This window comes from Furipterus horrens, unplaced genomic scaffold (genome assembly GCF_987537825.1).
Source record: "Furipterus horrens unplaced genomic scaffold, mFurHor1.1.pri manual_scaffold_4, whole genome shotgun sequence".
Lineage (NCBI taxonomy): Eukaryota > Metazoa > Chordata > Mammalia > Chiroptera > Furipteridae > Furipterus > Furipterus horrens.
In genome coordinates, this window is record NW_028327174.1 from 192,221,488 (window position 1) to 192,233,921 (window position 12,434).

Here is a 12,434-nt window from a genome sequence, read left to right on the forward strand (position 1 = left end):
GGACAAAACAGGTATTTGTACACCAGTGAGTCCCCCGGGTAGAAAGAGATCACATGCTGTCTAGTTCCCTTTTCAGCATTCTTGATATATATCGTCTCAGGCCACCTCTAATAAGTGTGTGATAAGATCCTCTATTCCATCTCTGTACAGCTCTAGATGCTAGAAAGATCGTCCTTATATGCTACCAACACAGAAATCTGTCACTACTTACTAGAACCTGTTCTTAGCCTTTTGAAATTTCTCTCACAATTCATTCCCTCCTGAATGATAACAGCCATAAATCCACGAGTCCTCAATTTTTCAGGCTTTACATGTCTGGTTCTTTTAGCTGTTTTTTTTTTTCTTTCTTCCATTTACATGATTCTGACACCCTTCACTACCTGGAGTACCATTCACTGAAAATCTTCAGTTTCTCCTAACCTCCCAGGTATAACAAGAATGAAACAGTGTGGCTCAGGTAAGGTCTGATCAGCATAGAATAGAGAGGAATAATCCTTCCTCATCCAGAACATTTTACCTCTATTACTACTCTCTAGAATTATTGTACAATAGCTTTTCCAGGCAGTCACAGCTCACTGTTATGAAACTTAAAAGCCGTTAGTCTATTCCCATGTATTATCAAGGACACAATGTTTTTTCCCATCTATATCTGAAATGCACCCACCCACCCCCCTTGTGTTAAACTAAAGGACTTTCCTCAGCATGTGTGTTCAGAGCCTGGTTTGGTGGCCGCCGAGATTTGAGAGAGCAGCTTCTCTGCATTTGCGTCATTTTTATGATGAATAAAGCATGGAGAATCACTCTCAGCTGGTAGTGATATTCATAGACTTCCCAGATTGGAAGAGACCTTAAAAGACCGTCTCATCCCTCCTCCCGTCACCAGGCACGATGATATCCACACCAACCCTCTTCAGAGACAGGGCAGCAGCTGTCACCAATTTACCCAGATCTCTAGGCTGTCCCTCTGTGACCCAGTCTCAGGTTAGTGTATTCCTGTTGAGTATGAGTTTTGAGAGCCTTGGATGAATGCAGTACTGAAATTAGCAGGAAGTAGTGGAAATATAATAATCCGACTGCACTTAGCTTCTTGTGCCGACAGCATCTGCCGAACAAAGGCAACTGCAGGCCGGGGGAGACGCCGGGCTCACCAAGAGTGTTGAGGGGGCTTGGAGCTGTCTTCATCAAGGGCCCGTCATCACTTACTCCCCGTCACCCACCTGGAGAAGAGGATGCTATGAATAGAACTTTGTCTTACGGCATGCTGCCTTTAGCCTACAAAGGGAAAGATTTTCCAAGGAAAGTAGGTCAGTGCAATTTCTGGGTAGAGGGACACTGTACTGACTCTCTGGGTCAGTCCCAAGACCGAGGGTCTCTCCCTAGTGAGAGACCGGCATTCAGAGTGCACAGAGTTCTTTTTACCTTTCTGCCAGACTCGTGCTATCACAGATCGGGAGACAAGATGTGGGTCATGAGATATCGAAATTGGCCTTTATGTTATGAGATGTAAACATTTACTGCAAAATGCTTATTAACTACTGTGGTGGTTTTAACGTATCTCCATAATTATTTTGTGACTGGTCCCTCCAGGAGATGAATCTTTATTCCCCTCCTCTCAGGTGTGGTCTGGATTTGGTGAATTGCTTCTGACAAATAGTGTGTGGCAAGGGGAAAAGGTTAACTTGGCAGTGGAGCAAACTGGAAGACACCCCCTTAACCTAATGACTAAGGTTAAGAGCAACAGTACCACTGATGTCACATCGCCAGAGCTGGCCTCCTGGTGTGCACCCTGGGCAACCTCACAGGGCTCCACCCTTGGAAGAGTCCCCACACCTCTTTCAACACCCTACTTGTGGCATAGTGAAATTCTTAATTTTATCTTTGAATTCATGTTTTGTAAATTAAGTCTGATGACAAAATGGAGCATGTGTGTGAGCAGAAGAGAAACATAAAATATGCATGCCCACCGTTCCTTGCCACCCTATCTACAGACAGCATCCAGGTAGCCCAAGCACAGGATTGGAGGACTGAGGATGCGTGGAAGTCCAGCAAGACTTAACACAGGTACGAGGTAAGAGTGTTACACCCACGATGGAGTAGGCAGGGGCACTGGCAGTCTTTAGAAGCCACACTTCCCATTTGGACCAGAACTTGCTTTGAACAGAGAAGGAAGGCAATGGGGTTCTATGGAACATAAATCACCACGAAACCCTATCATATCCCTTCTTGTCTTACTTCCCTGTTTCAATCTATTATTTATGTTAAAAATGATAACAGAAGGAAAATGAAATATAGGGCCACCATTATTCCTTTTTCTTTAAGTCCTGTTGTATTCATCAGTAAGCAGAGGTAACAGCATGGATGGGCCTAGACAGCATTAGTCTAAGTGAAATAAGCCAGTCAGAGAAAGACAAATACCACATAATTTCACTCATATGTGGGATCTAATGAACAAACTGAACGAACAAGGAAAATGGGGACAGACTCATAGATGGAGAGCAGGCTGACAGCTGTTGAGAGGGGGTTGGGGAGGTGGAGGAGGGTGTAGGGGTGATGAATGATGATGGACAGAGACTTGGCTTGGGGCGGTGAGCACACAATACAGTGTCCAGATGATGTATGTAGAATTGTGCACCTTAAATCTATATAATTTTGTTAACCAGTGTCACCCCGATAAATTCAATAAAAAGAAAGAAAAAATTATAAGGAAAAAAAGAAGTGAAATAAAAATAGTTGAGTTGGTCTTGTGCAGCTTCTCTACTATTTCAGTAAGAACAAGACATTTGTGTGTCCAATCTTTAAAATATAAACTGTACAAGTTTGACGATTCTGCATGCAAGTTAAATGACGTTATGTTTATACTTAAAATTGTCATTGCATAATATAAAGATAAACAATAAAATTCATGCCTATCATTTAAAACGTAATAGAACAAAGAGCAGAATAGCAGTCAATAGCGGGCAGGGGGGAGGGAGAGAAGGGGGATAAGTAAGGGAAGGGTTTAGTCAAGGAACGTGTATAAATGACTCATGGACAGGGACAACGGGGAGGGATATGATTGTGGGAGAAGGGGTGGGCTGGGTGGGGGAGAGAAATGGGGGGAAAATGGGACAACTGTAATTGGAAAACCAAAAAATAAAAATTAAAAAAAAAACAAAAAACAAAAAACAAAGGGCCATTCTGATCAGATTTCTAAATTCTCACCAGAAAAAAATAAAAAATAAAATAAAATGTTATTTTTTCTTTATTTACACTGACATAAAATAAATAACACATAAAAAACAGTGCAAGAAGTTGAAAAGAAAATTGTGGAGAAAAAGGAAAAGTTTTCTATTTTAACAATTTTGACTTTCTTTTTTTCTGCTTTTGAACACAAACCTCCACTTTTTCATTTTACACTGGGCCCTGAACATTACGTACCCAGCCCTGCAGATACCCCTGATATTACATGAACATCTCTGATGTTCTTCCCCAAAATTCTTAACTCTAGTCTACACAAGTAAGAGTCAGTTGAACTCAAATTCTGGGACGTCCTCAAAATACCTAAACAGTGTTCTTCAAATGTGTCCATGTCATGAGAGGGAGGAAAAGACCAAGACACTGCCATGGAATGGAGGAGATGAGGAAGACATGGTGACCTGATGCAACACAGTACCTTGGGGCAGGTACCAGAACAGCAAAATGTTATTAGTGGAGAAACTGCTAAAATCCAAGTCCATGGTTTATGTAAGAGTACCCCTATTAGTTACCCATGTTAACTGCTTAGTTCTGATAAATGTATCATCAATATATAAGATGTTGACATTAGGGGGGAAATCAGATGACAGGGATATGGGAACTCTATGTGCTACCTTTGTAAATCTTCTATAATTCTTAATTATTTTGAAATAATTTTCTATATTTAAAAAGCATTAACCCAGGGCAGAGCACCACCATAGGTGTGTTCATATAGGTTCTTCTTTAATCCTCATAATAATAGCACTCTGATGTGTATATATTTGCGTGTGGGTATGTATTTTCCACTTTACAATAAGGAAATTGAACCTCAAAATGTCCAAGTGGTCACCTAAGATCATAAATATCTGAAGTGATGGAGCTAGGATTAAAAGAAGTCCAACGATCATTTTTTTCTCTAAACATCATTATTTCTCATTGTCTCCCAAATAACATCCAAATCCTGAACCTCATAAACTAAGGTCTCCCTTATTGTGCTTTAGTTCCAGGCTTATGTTATTTCACACTATGTTGCTTTACACATGTAACTTCCCACCAAATTTTGCTTCTTCCTGATCACAAGGCACAGGCTGCATTTTCCCTCCTTTATGCCTCTCCCTCCCCACCTGAAACATCACAAATCCAATCTCACTTGATATTTATGACCCAGCTCTACTGCTTCTTTCTCCTTGAAACCTTTCCTTATCTTTCTTCTGGAGTGGTTTCTCCCCCTCCCCTCAGATGCATAGCATGGTATGAAATTCTATATGATGAATAATTAAAAATAACAATAATAACCCACAATACTATTAAACATTTACTATGCCAGGCACTGTCTTGAGTTCTGTGCATGTGCCATCTCATTGTATCTTCATACACAGGAGTCCTCTGAGGTGGATGCAATCTTTTTATCTATTTTACTGATTAAAAAAACAAAACAAAAAAACCCCCGAGACTTGTAAAGTTTAATTAAATTGCCCAAGGTCACAAAACTATCACTAATAATACCATAACATTATATAATTTCTGAATAAAGAATTTCTTAAAGGCCAGCTAACTCAACCAGTTATCTGATACTTGAGTCTTCTTGAGGATTCTAGATCCAGAGATATTAAAGTGGCTTGTTTCAAAATAGGTCACTGGAACAAATGCGTTAGATCGAACCCAACAATCCCAACACAGGGCTATGACTGGCATGCCAAGAGCAGCTTCACACATATTTGCCTGATGAGTATTCTCAGCCCATCAGGACCACTGGCACAACATCAAGGCAACTTAGCGCTGGAGAAGCCTTCCCACAATTCTCAGGCGAATCCACGAAATGTCTCTGCTTTGGAGCATTTATGACCTGTGGATGGAAATAGTCCTCAGTTGGCAGTTCACAGACCGTAGCATCAGCATCTTCTAAAAAGATCTTGTTTGAAATGAAAATTATTGGGTTTGAAATGAAAATTACTGGTTTGAAGTGAAAATTATAAACCCAAGACCAACTGAATTATGAACTCAGGGGATAGGGTCCAGGATTCTGATTAACAAGCCTCCCAGGTAATTAATGCTGCTTACTATCGTTTGAACACATTCTACTTGCTACGTGGCCCTGGCTGGTTTAGCTCAGTGGATTGAGCATCGGCCTGCGAGCTAAGTGTCGCTGGTTCGATCTTCCAGTCAGGGCACATCAGAGAAGGAAAACTCTGACTCCAAAAAACCTCCGCTGCCTTGCGGCATACCTCTTCAGGGGAAAGGCTAAGGGAGTAAACCCCGACAGAAAATCCGGAGCCGGAGTCCCTAAGGCGGTTTGACGTTGTAGTCAACACCGGCAACTCCTGCGGCGCACCTGAAGCCAAGCTGTATTGACTCCGTCTTTCCCTTGGACCCTTCAGCTGCGAAGAGAGGGGGGTCTGCTGCATGGGCAACAGCAGACCCTCCATATCACCCTGCCCAGGCTCTGTAGCTTCAGCGTCATCGCAAGATGTCGATTCAACACGGGAGGAGACAGATACCGTGTCACTCCCGAGTCGGACTGCACAGCCATTCTCGGCGGTGCAGATAGACTCTTAAGAAGCTACACCATCGTCTCTCGAGACAGACGGCTGCCGACGACGACGACGACGACGACGACGACGACTATCGTTTGAGAACTAGCCCTGGCTGATGCGGTTCCGCGGGTCGAGCGTTCTCCAGCAAACCGAAAGGTCTATTCCCTGAGCTGGGCAACTGCCCGGTTGGCAGCAGGCAAAAGGCAACCAATCGGTGCTTCTCTCACACGCCAATGTTTCTCTCTCTCCCTTTCTCCCTCCCTCTCCTTCTCTCTGAAAAAAAATAAAATTTGTTTTTAAAATAAAGTTTGAGAACTACTGTACCAGGGCAAATTCTAAAGCACAGATAGAAATGTGTTACCACCAGAGCGATTCTGTGAGTTTTCTGGGCTACTGTGTGTGTTTGAGTTGTTTGTTTTGTGAAACTCTGCATTTCTTTTTTCTTGGAAGACTCACTTGTCCATTAGCATCTGAATCGCGAAGAACAGGTGACAGTAATGCTTCCAGCAAGGTCAGCCAGCATCTTATCTCTGCTTCTCTGCCTCAAATCTATTCTCCACTTGCTCCACCTCATCCCCTACCCCTCCTTCTTCTTCCTCGCCCCCCTCCCCCCTCTCTCTCTCTGGTAAGAGTTGTCATATAGGTCCTCAGTATAAAAAGATTAATGCAAAATATGTCAAGAATTCCTTTTATGAATATGAGAAAGCTTTCTTCAGGCTCCTGCTAATGCAGTTGTGCCTTGATTTTCTGACCCGAACATGGTAGTTTGAATTATATCTTCAAACTCTTTATTCCTCTATAAAATGATTCCATCTACACACTTTGTCTTTGCAGTGCCTCTGTTGATGGAATATATTTCCTTGTTCCACTGATGTTGACCTTGGCTTTTTACCAATGGAATGTAAGCAGGTGTGACAAGAGCGGAGGCTTTACACTTGCTAACGTAGCATGGTCCTATTGATAATCTTAACCCATTGATAGAAGAGCAGGCCCGAGGTAACCGAAGAGGATGATGGGGCATGTGGATTGTACCATACTTGAATCCAATTATTTGCCTAATGCCAAGCCCAGATAACACCAGCTGAACCATAGCCACCTCAAAGGTTCATGAGTAAGAAAATAAATGTGCATTGTAAGGCAATAACTAATACACTGAGACTATCTAAGAGCCTACCAAATAATCCCCAGCCAACCCTCACAAGAGAAGAATAAATATAAGCATCCCAGTTATTCCATGAAGAGGTCTTAGAATATGAACATAATGATAACCAAACCCATCCTCAACACGTCAAGGGCCTGGGATCCATGTTTAGGCTCCACGGACAGAAGAGAATTTTCTCTGGCCCATAAGATACCCATTGTCACACCATCGGGTGTCAATTGCATGGGATGTAGGAGATATAGGAGTTTAAGACCAATGATTGCTCCCATAACTAAAACTATCATAAAACATCGTATACCTTTTAAAGATATTAAGGATTCAAGACACTAAGAAGCCTAACAGAATTGAATTTCAGGAAGAGTTAAACCCTTCCTACATGAGCCAAGAATAATGGCTGCTTTTCTCTCTGGCAACCTCTGCCATGTTTAGACAAGAGAGGGCAGAAGGTTAAGCCTGCCATAGTCATAGGGTCTTGTGAAGGGTAATGATAAGTCAATAACGGATTTCACTGTCATCTGATATCATAGGATGAATTGAAATTTGTAGGACTCCACACCACCAAACAGCATGAGTTCTCCCAGCCGCTATTTCCTCCCCACAAGACTTCAGCTGAGTGCGTGGTTGGTCACTGGAAAAGGCTGAAGGTTGGACTGGAAAGAGAACAATTTCCTTTCACCTAACAGTCCTCACAGCTCAAGAGTTCTGCTTAAGAAAGGGACCAGTAATGAACACTGGATACATCTTGATCTTGGATATTTGAAACCAGAAGTGAACTAAAACTAAATAAAGCTGCAATTCAGATGTGATCTAACCCAACTCATGACTGAATTTAACTGAAGTCATCACACCCTTATTCTGGTATCCTCACTGAGTTTTTGTCTCCCTGGGGTAAAAGAATGTTTACTCTAGTTTCTATGATTGTTTAAAACACAATATTTGACAAACAATACACTTTTAAAGTCTGCAAAAGAAACAGACCAACTGCTATCCATAAACAAGAAGAAAATTGGCCTGTAAATACAATATAGACACACAGGTGACTCCTAGATGACCCATAGGTACTGTAATTAATAGATGATGACTTTTATATATCATAATCATGCCATTCACCATGTACAAGAACAAAGGAGACCGCAGCGACTGCAACAACTACCGGGGCATCTCTCTCCTCAGCGTCGTCGGCAAAGTATTCGCCCGGGTCGCTCTTGCCCGCCTGCAGACCCTTGCTTCCCGCGTCTACCCAGAGTCCCAGTGTGGCTTCAGAGCTGGCCGTTCAACAGTGGACATGATCTTCTCCCTACGCCAGCTGCAGGAGAAGTGTCACGAGCAGCATAAACCACTCTACCTCGCCTTTATCGACCTCACGAAGGCGTTTGATCTGGTCAGTCGAAGCGGACTCTTCAGCTTGCTACGGAAGATTGGCTGTCCACCACATCTGCTTGCTGTGGTCATGTCCTTTCACGACAACATGCACAGCACGGTGTCCTACAACGGCGCAACCTCTGAGGCCTTCCCAGTCAGCAGCGGAGTAAAGCAGGGCTGCGTCCTCGCGCCCACGCTGTTCGGAATCTTCTTCTCCATGCTCCTCCAATACGCCTTTAAGGACTGCAGCGAGGGTGTCTTCATTCACACCAGATCCGATGGCAAGCTCTACAACCTGGCCCGTCTACGAGCCAAGACCAAAGTCAAAGAGGTGCTCATCCGTGAGATGCTCTTCGCCGACGACGCAGCTTTGACATCACACTCCGAAGGGGGACTCCAGCAGCTAGTCACTTGCCTTTCCCACGCATGCAAGGAGTTCGGACTAGCCATCAGCCTGACGAAGACGAATGTTATGGCTCAAGGCACGGGGACTCCCCCATGCATCACCATCGACGGATACACCCTGGAGGTTGTCAACGACTTCACTTACCTCGGGTCCACCATCTCGAGCTCTCTGTCAGTCGACTTGGAGGTCAACCGGAGAATCGCCAGGGCAGCCACAGTTATGGCCAGACTGAACCGGCGAGCGTGGAACAATTCCAGCCTCACTGAGAAAACCAGACTGCGCATCTACCAAGCCTGCGTACTCAGCACTCTCCTCTATGGCAGCGAGACGTGGACCACCTACGCAAGGCACGAAAGGAAACTCAACAGCTTCCACATGAGGTGCCTGCGACGCGTCCTGCATGTCGCCTGGCAGGATAAGGTCCCCAACACCGAGGTGCTGAAGCGAGCCAACATGAGCAGTTTGCATGCAGTTCTTAGCGAGAGACGCCTCAGGTGGCTCGGCCATGTCAAAAGAATGGATGCAGGCCGTATCCCCAAAGACCTCCTCTACGGCGAGCTAGCAGAAGGCCAGAGGAGGACAGGGCGCCCAAAACTGCGGTTCAAAGACATCTGCAAAAAGGACATGACACAATGCTCCATCAATCTCAACACATGGGAAGTTCAAGCAGACGACCGCCTAGCCTGGAGGCTCGCGGTCAGGCAAGGTACGTCACGCGCGGAGGCTGCGCACAACGAGGAGGCGGCCCAGAAAAGATCGAGGCGGAAGCAGCGTCAGCAGCAGCAACAACGGCCATCTGCCTTCACCTGTAACAAGTGCGGCAGGGATTGTCACTCCCGAGTCGGACTGCACAGCCATTCTCGGCGGTGCAGATAGACTCTCAGGAAGCTACGCCATCGTCTCTCGAGACGGACGGCTGCCGACGACGACGAATCATGCCATAAAATAACTTAGAAGAGTTAAAAGAGAATAAACATGAAAAAATGTAATGGAGAAATAGAATCTCTAAAACAGATAAAAATAAACACTCAGAAACTGAAAAGAACATTATCTGAAAGAAAATTAATTGGATAGGCTTAACATCAGACCTTTCACAGCTGAATAAAATAACAGTGAATACAAAAGTACTTAATAACAATTATACAACCTGAAGCACATGGAGGAAAAACAGTGAAAAGGTACATGTAAGACATTAAAAAATGATGTAACTGCAGTACCAGAAGAAGAGAACAGAAACAATTCTGGAAGAGCTAATGAGCAAAGCTTTTCTGAAATTGATGAAAGGTATCAAATCATCGATTGAAGAATATCTCTGAAACTCAACCAGGCTGACAATCATCCTAACCAATCGCAAGACGCCAGCCATGAGCACTGGGTGCTCTGATTTCCCCTCGCAGCAGGGTCTGCTCCTTTTGCTCACTCTCACCAACAAACCTCCTGACATAGCCCCTACGCCAGTGGTTCTCGAGTTCTTGCATGGAACCCTCCCTGTACTGAAGAAGTCCAGCTCAGGAGCTGCCAATGCCTCTGTAACTCTACCTCAGACTAATTCCCACGTCAAGCCACCAAGGGAAGTGGTGACTGGGGGCTGTGGTGGTGGTGGGGTTCCCTGCATCAAAATGTTGCTTTATTGAACACCTGACCCAAAGGCAGCTCCTTCATAAGGCCAATGATGTCTGATGTATGATGGAATCAAGTGTCTGCCCGGTAGGAATATTCTTAATTAGCTACGCAAATCACCAGGAAAGAAAAATGAAGGGATTGGTAAATCCATAGGAAAGAAAGAGATGAAAAGCCAACATGGCAAAGCAATCACGTGAGGCTTTGAAAAGATGGTCCCTGAAGCCACCTTAGGTAACGCATTCATTTAATCTGTGCTAGACACAGAGCACAAAAATTCCACTTGCAGGGATACTGCAAGTGCTTCTAGAGTCTGCTGTTTTTGCCACGACACATAAAGCGGTGGTCCTGCGAGAACAATCCAATTTTCTGTCTCTGAAGGTCTTTGCCTGGGACCTGATTCTGTCATAAATAGCACAGTGCAACGATCCTACACCCTGAGGTTGCTCTACAATCAGAATATTGAGTCCTCGACCACTTTCTTCCTCCAGGTCCTAATGATTGTGACCCCCTCTCTGTTCTAGTTCTTTCCGCCCTTACCTCACTTACCCATTTCCTCCTTTTTTAGAAATGCCTGTTAGGCATTAGTTCTAATCAACACGTATTAACTGAATATCAACAATGCGCAAGGCACTATGCTACTCGTATTAAATAGATACAGCAAGTAGCTTTTTTTTTTTTTTTTTTTTTTAATGGAAACTTTGATTAACCAATAGAGGCAGTTTAGGGAACTTTGTTATGAAGGATTCTGAGGACTTTTCCAAGCAGTATGGTAAGAAATATTGTGATTGATAATCAATGTCTGCCTGGATCAAAGAATAAGAGAGAGGCAGGACCTTCCATACCTGACAACCTGGCTGTAAGGGACGTAAATACATATTAAAGGAGTCCTTGTCTCAAAGAGTCTCTCAATCTGTTGGAAAGACAGACAAATATATAAATTGCTAAGCCACAAAACACACAAGTCAACAACAAAGTGTTAACAAATTCTAATCCAACATTTGTGGGAGCGTACTTTATCTTAACAAGGATTGAGAAAGGTCTTTGGTGGGGACAAAATCTGAGCTCTTCTTTAAATGGAATTAAAACATTTGTGAGTGCAAGTCAAAGTTATAACTGCATGTGGCTTTTAGCCATTCAGTTTTGTGGTCCTTTTTCTCTTTTCAAACCCAGCATTTCATTTTGGACTTTGTGAGTCTGATGCCTGGTCTTATTAGAGTTGGGGAAGCTGATGTCAAGCATGATCTCCAGATTCCATCCCGAGTTCCTCTAAGGCAACATTTCATGGCCCTTCAGCTCATGGAATATATAATCCCACTCCAAATCCATCCTCAAGCACTTCAAGGACCTGAGATCCATGTCCAGGCTACATGGACAAGAAGAGGATTTCCTCTGTCTCACAATATACCTATTGTCACACCATCAAGCGTTAATTCTCTTGAAATATTACATTTTCCTTTTCACAAATGACACAAATGACTTTGAAATAAAGTGGTATTTCTAAACCAACTTTGTCATTTTTTTTGCATCAGAGACTGTCTGGTGAGATTCAGATGCAGGTGTCAAACAAAGTTCAGTTCTCCATTGTGTGAATAAAAATAGAGAGATGGCTGGATCTGCTCAGGAGGTAGCCCTGATTCAGCCACCTGCAAGGGTAAGCAAGTAACTGACCATAGTACAAAGGAAGCACAAAGGAGAGGGCCATACATAAACATGGAGTTTTCTACACAGTAATCCTGCCCATTAGCCAAAAATGCTGCAACGAATGTTCTGGGCAGGACTAGGGCGGAGTGAGCAGATGAACAGAGACACAGGAAAAGGAGATGGCCCCCTCCTCACCAGCTGGTTCTAAAGCTTCTCCCAGACTCATGAGATCCAGCCAGGAATTGCCTAAGAACCTGGCATATCAGGGCTAAACTCAACAGTCATATTCTTTTTGAAAGCACAGAACAAAAACAACCAAAGCAAAGCACTTATATAAATCATTTGAGAATAGTATTTTTGACTAATTATAAATGTATTTGGAGTTCAGAAAAGAAAGGTCAGTGTGAGCTGAATAGGCAAACCTCCTGAATGAGGCTGGATTCGAACTGACCTTGAAGAATGGGAGGAAATATTAGATAAGGTACTAATAAGC

At 43.6% G+C, this 12,434-nt stretch overlaps 1 long non-coding RNA gene across 3 annotated transcripts; it reads left to right on the plus strand.

Moving 5' to 3' along the window:
* The first annotated feature begins 846 nt into the window (after positions 1 to 846).
* On the plus strand, positions 847 to 11,783 carry LOC150013615 (uncharacterized). 3 transcript variants are annotated; one of them, XR_016510818.1, is made up of 4 exons: positions 847 to 981; positions 1,100 to 1,304; positions 1,989 to 2,068; positions 11,471 to 11,783. It is a non-coding gene; the product is annotated as an uncharacterized LOC150013615 (long non-coding RNA). The 3 variants fall into 3 exon arrangements; XR_016510819.1 differs by having other exon boundaries at positions 1,989 to 2,061; XR_016510817.1 differs by lacking the exon at positions 11,471 to 11,783 and having other exon boundaries at positions 1,989 to 2,170.
* Positions 11,784 to 12,434: the final 651 nt, after the last annotated feature.